The sequence below is a fragment of the Nyctereutes procyonoides genome, unplaced genomic scaffold, assembly GCF_905146905.1.
Source record: "Nyctereutes procyonoides isolate TBG_1078 unplaced genomic scaffold, NYPRO_anot_genome, whole genome shotgun sequence".
Classification (NCBI taxonomy): domain Eukaryota; kingdom Metazoa; phylum Chordata; class Mammalia; order Carnivora; family Canidae; genus Nyctereutes; species Nyctereutes procyonoides.
Genome location: NW_026575043.1, coordinates 60,856,446 through 60,865,177, shown reverse-complemented (window position 1 = coordinate 60,865,177; position 8,732 = coordinate 60,856,446).

Here is an 8,732-nt window from a genome sequence, read left to right as displayed (position 1 = left end):
CCTCTCAAGGGTCGGTACTTAGCATAGGCAATCACCCACATAGGAAAACCCACAAAGAAACCAGCTCTAAGAGGAGAAATCTAGAAGCCCATTCATTACTAACCCCACAGGACTCAGGAGGGCCACTGGACAGCTGCAGGCGCCAGGCTGGATTTCTCCTGTGCCATCTGCGGTGAGGTGGTCTCTTCTCTGCTCCACCCTCCCCTTGGGAATCGGAAAAGCCAGGAGCAACTCCAGGCGGGGGCTTGGAGCCTTATTTTCTCTCAGGGTTATCTGCAGCCACAGTCCTAAACCACCGAAGTGTAGCAATATTTGGCTGAGCTGCTTTTCCCCCAGCAGCGTGGTTAAAAATAAGGCAAACCGCTTTCTGTGTAGTCACCTTCTGCTAGACTATCCTTCTGCATGGACCAGAGTGTTTTATAATTTCCGTGGATTTAAATAATTTCTCTAATTTGTATTATATGCTTCTCTTCTAAGGGGACCTTCAGTACAGTGAAAACTCAGTCAAGTAAAACCCTGAGGAAGGTAAGACAAGACTTTCTGAACAGTAGCTCCTTACATAGGTGGAACTTTGCAGGTCATTGAAGGAGATGTTGGAGGATCGAGCTAGTTCGATTTGCTTCTGTGAGGCTGGTGTTTATTTTTAAGTTTAACATTTAATTAAGAAAGGATCAGCACGTGTTCTATGTAATGTGGGGGGGGGCAGATTACATCTAAGAATTGCTCATTGTGGCTTTATGCAGAACAAAGAAGTACATTTGAAAACTTTATTTTTAGGAACGCATTTTCTGAAACTGCTTTCTGAAAGACCTCACTATCTTATCAGGACTTCATTAATGTATAGTTTATGAAATAGGTAATATTTCAAAATTGTGAAACATAAAATAGGCTCAGGCATCTGACATTTGCATATAAATAGAAAAGAATTCAGGTCCACACTACTAGGGAAAAGTGATTTTTCTATATTTTTCATATAACTTTCACCAAATTAGACTGTAAAAATGTTCGTCATGTAGATTTTTTTTACTTCCTATTTAAACAATGAAAATGAAATTTTTTTTCTCAAAGAAATAGCTGCATGAGGCCGTTGAACTCAGGAGAACCTCTGTTCCTAAATTCTAGACAAATGAAGAGAACCCCGTGAAATGATGAGGTTTCCTACCCTACTCATGGATCACTCTTCTGTCTGAGAGTCTCATCAGCTTGATAGCATCAGTGGTCCACTGTCTCCTTGCTTCTTCCGGGTAACTCCATGCTTTCCAGAAAGCTCTGTGGTTCTAGCATCCACATCTTTTAGGGCTGAAACAACACTGTCCAGTGTTCCCTGGCTTATCACATGCCTTTGTAGGAGGGTTCAGCCTTTCCCTCTCACCATGGGTTGTTATGGTGAAGCTTGGTCCCCTCCCCTGCCCCACTCTGGTTTCGTGCTGCTGCCATCAGTGTAGTGACTTACAGCATCCTGATTTATGGTGTCCGTTCTGTGGGCCAGAAGTGCTGCAGGGAGCTCTTGCCGGCTCTGTGTTGTGGTCAGAGCTCTTACCTGGAGGCTTTGGGAGGGATCTCCCTCCTGGCTCTAGTTCAGGTAAGGGGCAGACTTCAGTTCTATGGGGCTGGTCGCTGTTTTCCCACTGGCTGCCTGCCAGGAACCTGTGTTTCTTGTCCATTTATCTTCAAACCTTGAGGACCTGCTGCATCTACCCTCATGCTTTGAATCTGGCTTCTGTCTTTCTCCTGCTTCAGCTGGAGAAAATTCTCTGCTTTTAGGGGCTCATGGGATTCGATGCATCCTATATGGATAATCAGATACTCTTCCCATCTTCTTAGGGTCTGGACCATTAATCATATCTGTAAAGTCTCCCCCATACACCTTGTTATGTAACTCTTTATAAGTTGTGGGGCTTAGAGACTGGACACTTTTTTGGGAGGGGTATGTCACCTATCACACTCCTCAAATAGTCCAAAATTATGTAAAAACCAGTTCTGATATGCCCTCAAGTGCACCACATCACATTTCCATTTCTAAATGTATCCTAGTCTCTCTCTTTCCACCACAGTGGTTGGCAGGACATCCCGGGTAGTTGAGAGGATGTCCTTCTTGTGGGATTCTGCTGAAGCACTTGGCATAGCACATCTGCCACAATCGAGGTCACCTCTGGTGCTCAGTCCACCTTGGCTGCTGCACCTGGAGCCCCCTTCCTGGGCCACAGGGTCCACTCAGACAGCCCACCCTTCCCTTTCCTGACAAGCCCAGTGTCCCGCTGCCTGGGCAGGTGGCCAGCTCCGCCTGCGCCCGGTCCTCAGGTGCCAGGAAAAAATCAGGAGAAGCCCCAGTGCCCACTCTCCTTCACAGTGTGCCACTCCTCACACCGACGCTGCAGCCCTTCCTCTCTAGGAAGGTCCACAGGCTCCCTATCGACTTCCTGAGGGACGAGAGTTGACAGTGGCATTCTGGGCTGCTTTCTTGAGAGAGGGATATAAAAAAATCTCAATCTCTCATGGACTCTTCCGCTCAGTAACCAAGGTGGTGGTTTTCTCAGGCAGGCTAGCTCAGCACAGATGTCTCTTTGCAGCGTGGTTCTCAACTCCAGAGTCCATCACGAGCAGAGGGGAACTTATAATATGCCCCCTGTCCACCTCCACTCAGAGGTAGTTGAGAATCTCTGCAAGTGGAAGCCGGGGCTTCTGAAGATGATGGTAGGATCTTTGCTAGAGGCTGTCTGGGTCAAGCCCTGCACCGGGGTACAGTTATGCTCTCCTCCATGCCTGTGTCCCAAGATCTATTCCAGAAACATTAGCTTGTGGGATGGACCATAGGAAGACACTTTGGTGGACAAAAGGTGCTGAATGTGGGTAACAAAATCAGGGACACTATTGCTCATTCATTGCTTGGCAGCTTTTTCTGAAATAATTTTACAGTATTTACTTTGAAAAATAAAAATCCTTGAATCAAAATTTCAAAGCTTCTCCTAGTGTGCAGAATGCTTAGGGTGCAGTTTCAGAAAGGAGAAGTCGGGATTCTATTCCTAGTGCCCTTTATGTAAGCGAAGCTGCGGGAAATAGGCCAAGACTACACTGTGGCTGTGTCGGAAGGTAGGAGCTCGGGATGCCCAGTTTCCTCTCTTCTGTTCCGCTCCTCCCAGACATGTGGATGCCTAGTTTTCTAACAGGATTTACTTTTTTCCTTTTCCTTTTCCTTTTTTTTTTTTTTTTGGAAGGTAGAGAACTCTGAGGGTCCTTTGTTTCAGGGTTTCCTGGAGGTGCCCTGGCCCCAGTCCAGCCCGAGTGCACTGAACAGGGCGCTGCTTGGCCTTGACAGGAGATCCCCAGAGACTGAGACAGGTGGGCTTTGCCTGCCTTCTGCTGAATCCCCCTTTCTCATTCTGAGACCCAGATTTTCTATCAGAGAAGGGAGGGGAACTCGACATGGGTGTGCCATAGCCCCCATGATGCCAAGCCCTTTTTCCCTCAAGAGGAAAGACCTCAACTCCAGCACCTGCATGCCCACATATCACAAATTCAGTTGCTGTGGCACGTGGGGCTGGGCCGACTCCGCTCCCTGGAAATGCCACCCGTGGATCACTGATGCATCTTAGGGGGTCAGGAGTCCTCTGAACTCATGGCCGTGTTAAGCACCTTGTTTGTTTGGCCAGTTCACTGAGGTAGCACTGCTGAGTTGCACATACTTAGGGTACAGTGGGGGTTAGCAGGTGTGTGCACTCTCTGCTGATTACCATGCATCACCTCCTCACGTACCTACATTTTTCTCTTTGGTGTGAACTAAGCTAATTCTGTTGTGTACTTAAAATTTGCTCTTATCACCCTGATGTGCTGTTAAATCCCCAGAATATCCCAATAGGAAGTTTATTCCCTTTGACTTAAACTCTCCCTACTTCCTCCAGTCCCTGGTAACCACCATTCTGTTTCTAGGGGTTCGATTTTTTTTTTTATTCCAGGTATAAGTGGGATCATAGTATCTGCCTTCCCCTGTCTGGCTAATTCCACTTAGCATCCTGTCCTCTAGATTCACCCACATGGTTGCATCTGGAAGGATTTCCTTATGTTTTATGGTAGAAGAATCTTCCATTGTCCATATACACCATAACTTCTTTATCCATTTATCTGTAAATGGACACTTCAGTGGTTTCCGTGTCGTGGCCATTGTGGATAACACTGCTATGAAGGTGGGGGTGCAGGCTTGAAGGGAACAGAAAAATCCTCTTCTGCCATTTTGTTGACATTACTTGTTAAACGCTTGGGTGTTAAACTTGTTCAAGCATACCTCATGTTTCGTTATGAATTGTTATTATAGTAAGAGAATACTGATTATGTTTTTATGCTACGATTAGCACAGTAACTTCAATACTCAGGAAAGCTATCTTTAGTTCATTTTCTCTTATCTGCAATGCCAATGTCTATCTTTGCTTACTAATGAATAATGATTTATTTCAAGAAAAATAAATCAAGACTCCCTATAATGAGAAATTCTATTTAAAGACTCCCAAAAGAGACAAAGTGAAATATTGAACCTAGCTTTACTGTGCTCTGACACACATCCACACTCTATCCCCGAATCCACACATCTTGTCATGTGTGTTTGAAGTTGCATTGGAAGGGAATAAGCTGAATTAGTTTTTATTGAGCCAAAGGACTTCTGGCATGAATTATGCATCATCCATGTAAACTATGAAAGCTAAGAGTACAAATAAGTAAATGTCACGTCTGAGTTTTCCTCAAAGAGCACTCTGATGTGAAGCATAGTATGGACATAAATACTGTGACTATTTTAAATGTCAAAGAATGCAAAATTTACCCACCATACATACAAATTTCTCTTTTCCTCCCTCCCTAGGATCTCCATGCAATATTCATGAAGACTAGCATTAGTGAATTAATTTAGAAAATTCAGTAATTGTGTCCCATGATGTCTAAATAGGAGTAATCTATTTGGTAGCAAGGACTTGTGAACTAACTCACAACCTACTGGCATCATAAGAAAAGGTAGTATGTTCACTACATCTATGATGGATCATCAGTACCTACCATAATAAACTAGTTTTATGCAAGGCTTACTTAAATGTGAATTCTAAGTCTTTGGTTTTGCTGGGAATACTGGAGTGAAAAAAATCCCAATATTTGGGAGGCGTCTATTATCCTTGGCTTAATCATCAAAAGGTCATGCCATGGCTTCTCTATTTTCCCTAAGGATTTTGATTGCTTTCCAAATGGGATGGAGCTCAATACAATCTAAGAAAATGGTACAGACAAGTAAGATAGCTGGTGTATTTTACAGGGTATATTTGAAAAATTAGGAGTGAACCATATTCCTGCCAAAGAGATGATAATGTCCCAGACCAAGAGGTGCCTGAGAAACTGGTTGTGGACAAAGTAGTCTAGAAGTGAAGGCTCTCTGAAGGAATCATACCTACCCAGGCATTTGTAAGGGCAGGGATGAGGCCATGTCCTGGGCTTCAGCCTCAAAGTTAGTACCATCCTTTGGTTTTCCATCCAATGACTGACTAGCTGTGTGATACAGGCGAAAGTCTCTGGGCTGTGGTTGGGACATGACACATAAAACTGGTTTTCCCCACCATGTAGCTCTACTACTACTTTCAAACCCATTGTTGATCTTGCTTCTTGGCCGTGAGGGAAGGTCGTGGTAGGGCAGACCTAGGTGTATGTTTTGGGGGAGGGAAGTGTTGGTCCGCATTTCCTCAATCCCGTGCTTTTCCACCATGACAATCTTAAGCAACGAAATTCAATAGAATATGAATCCATTTGGATCAAACTCTGAGAACGTTCTTCCCTATTCTCACATAACTACATACTCAGCATCTCCTCTAGAGTCCCAGCTGTGCCTTTTCACAAGCCCACTCTGGTGGTGCCCAGCTCACCTCTTTGCTCTAAGGTCCTCTGATACTTTCAGTTCTGTACAATATTTAATAATAAGATATGCACATCCGCTTGCTCAGTGTAGGTCTTGTTTTCCCAGTGAGGTTATGATTGACTCCAGTGGAGGGAACATTTCTTACATTTCTTCTTGGACTTCCTTCACCATCTGAGTATTTAGGAGATGCTAGGAAAATAGACTGGTTGGGGTCTGATACAAGCTGGCTTTAATCAGTCAAGAAGGATCTGATAAGCCACACTGTCAGAACTGCTGGGTATGTTGAGAGCCAGGGCACTCACCCGGCGGTGAGTAGTGGGGCGTGAATAAAGCCTGCAGCCCCTTCTGACTGACTCACTGTGACCTTGTGGGTCCTTTATAAGCAAAGGGGTTCACCTAAGTCAAGGTCTGCATAGGGGAGTATGTTGATATTATGATCTTGTGGAAGAGTTAAGTCAGAAAATCAATGACTTCAATCATGAAATGTACCAGTGTCTTAGTGTCTGAAATGATTGAAAGCTCACAAATTATAAGAAAATGAAGACAGTAGAAAGTAGTGCAAGTTGGCAAATATTTGGCAGAGTTGCAGAGGTTGCTGAGGAAGCTCAGGGTCTGGGTTTAGGAAAGAAACTGCACAGGGCCTGGAGACCGAAGATGTTGGCAGGGATGCAAGTGCCTGCCTCGCTCTTCCTCCCTCATGATAAATCCCCTATGTTCATTCCCCCTTCATCTTCCCTCCTGCCTGAAGTCTCTCTCCTTATGTCCTTTTGGAGGTGATACTAAATTTATTTTTTGTAGCTTAATTTATACCCCATGGGAGTCCCCCTGTTTATGTATGGCTCTATTTTGACCAATGTATACATTTGTGTAACCACTACCACAGTCCAGAAATAGAAAAGTCCCCTCCCCCAATTCCCTGTCCCTTTCTACTCAACCTGTAACCCTGGTACCCAGTGCCACCTTTGTGTCATTCTGGTGGAACCCTAGAGAGTAATGTCAATCATATGATACAATATCAAACCTTGAGTCTAGCTTTTATTCAAAACATTTGATCTGATTTTGTGTTTCTGTTAGTTGATGAGAGGCAGTCCATCGTCTGGACACGGTGCCATTTGTTCGTTTAGCAGATGACATCTGTGTGGTTTCTGGTGCTGTGATTCTGAAGAAAGCCACCGCAAACACTCACCTGTGGCTTTTTTCGTGAGCACAAGTTTTCATTTGTCTTGGTTAAATACCAAAAGTCGAATGGCTGGATTAGAGGGCAGGTGCTTGTCTAGCATTACAGGAAATTGCCAAATTGTTTCCCAAAGTGGGCATGCCATTGTGCGTGCATGCCAACAATGTAGGTGTTGCCATACCTGTGTCCCCTACCAGTGCTTCTCTTTTGCTCGACAATACTGTAACTTCTAGGTGTGCGGTATTGTCTCGTGGTTTTAACTTTTTGTCCTAATGGCTAATACTAACATTTTTCCTGTACTACTTGTAGCTTCCTTACAAATAATTTGGCCTTATTATTAGGATGTTTTCCTCTTGAGTTTTGAGCATTCTTAATGTACTAGATACAAGCCCTTCTTCAAACATAATTTTGCTACTATTTTCTCCAGTCCGAGGCCGCCTGTCCATTCTCTTGGCAGCATAATTGCTGGAACTCAGGTTTTTTTATTATGATGAAATGTAACAACTCTTTTTTTTTTATTCATGAGAGACACAGAGAGAGGCAGAGACACAGGCAGAGGAAGAAGCAGGCTCCCTGCAGGGAAGCCCCATGTGGGACTGGATCCCGGAATTCCAGGATCACACCCTGAGCCAAGGGCAGACATTCAACCACTGAGCCACTCAGGCATCCCTTAGCAACTCTTTCTAATCAATCATGACTTGGTGTGTCTTATCTGTGAAGTCCTTACTACATTAGGGTAATAAAGGTTTTAGGTTTAGATTTTATGTTTGGGTAAGTAAAGCAATGAGGTCCTAAAAGAAGATCATCTTGTGTTGAGAGCACACTGCTTGTGTTTCATTCTTCCCAAAGTCTGGCAATGACCGTTCTTGATTGGGACACCAAGCGAGCCTGTCAGAAGGCAGGTAAGTCACAGATCCTCATTTGTCCGTACATCATTGCCTGGCAGGAAACTCCATCTTCCGTCTTCTAACTTGATGTCTAAAGCACCCACTCTCTCTTGTTTACTATGACTTCCATCATTCTGGTGAATAACACTTGGTATCTACCTAGAGCTACGGTTCCTTTTCAGGATCCAAATAATAAAGCAACCTAAAATTTGCAGAACCATTTCTAAAGAATATTCGTATGTTATCTAATTGAAAGATAAAAAATCTTAGATGTACCTGAATTTTTAAAAATATTTTTCAGGGATAGATGTACCTCTTCTTTGCAAGGCCTGTCACCGAGTGAAAATGATGGAAAGATCTATTTTGGGGGACATCCCATTCACAAATGTCTGAAGATTTAGAGTAGGTGTGATTGACACACAATGATACATTCAGTCTCAGGGACCCACTAACAGGGCTGGTGGAAACCATTCCATACAAATATTTAAGCCACGATCTAACTACTGCTTGGGGTCTACTATAAATAACTTTCCCCAACATTTTAGTTATTTGGAGAATATCACAATTGGATAGCATCTTATTTTTTATCACAAGAGTCTACTGGTTAAATATAAATGTTCAAATAATGTCCTACTTTTGTAACTTCGGCAATTCTCCCTGTCTAATGTTCCAGGATCTTGGGGAAAGGCTCCTTTGCTGGTTTGGTGCTGGTTTATATGCTTAAAAATAGTGTTACTTTGGCTCACCATTTGTTCCAATTTTTAGAAACATCCATCAGTAACAT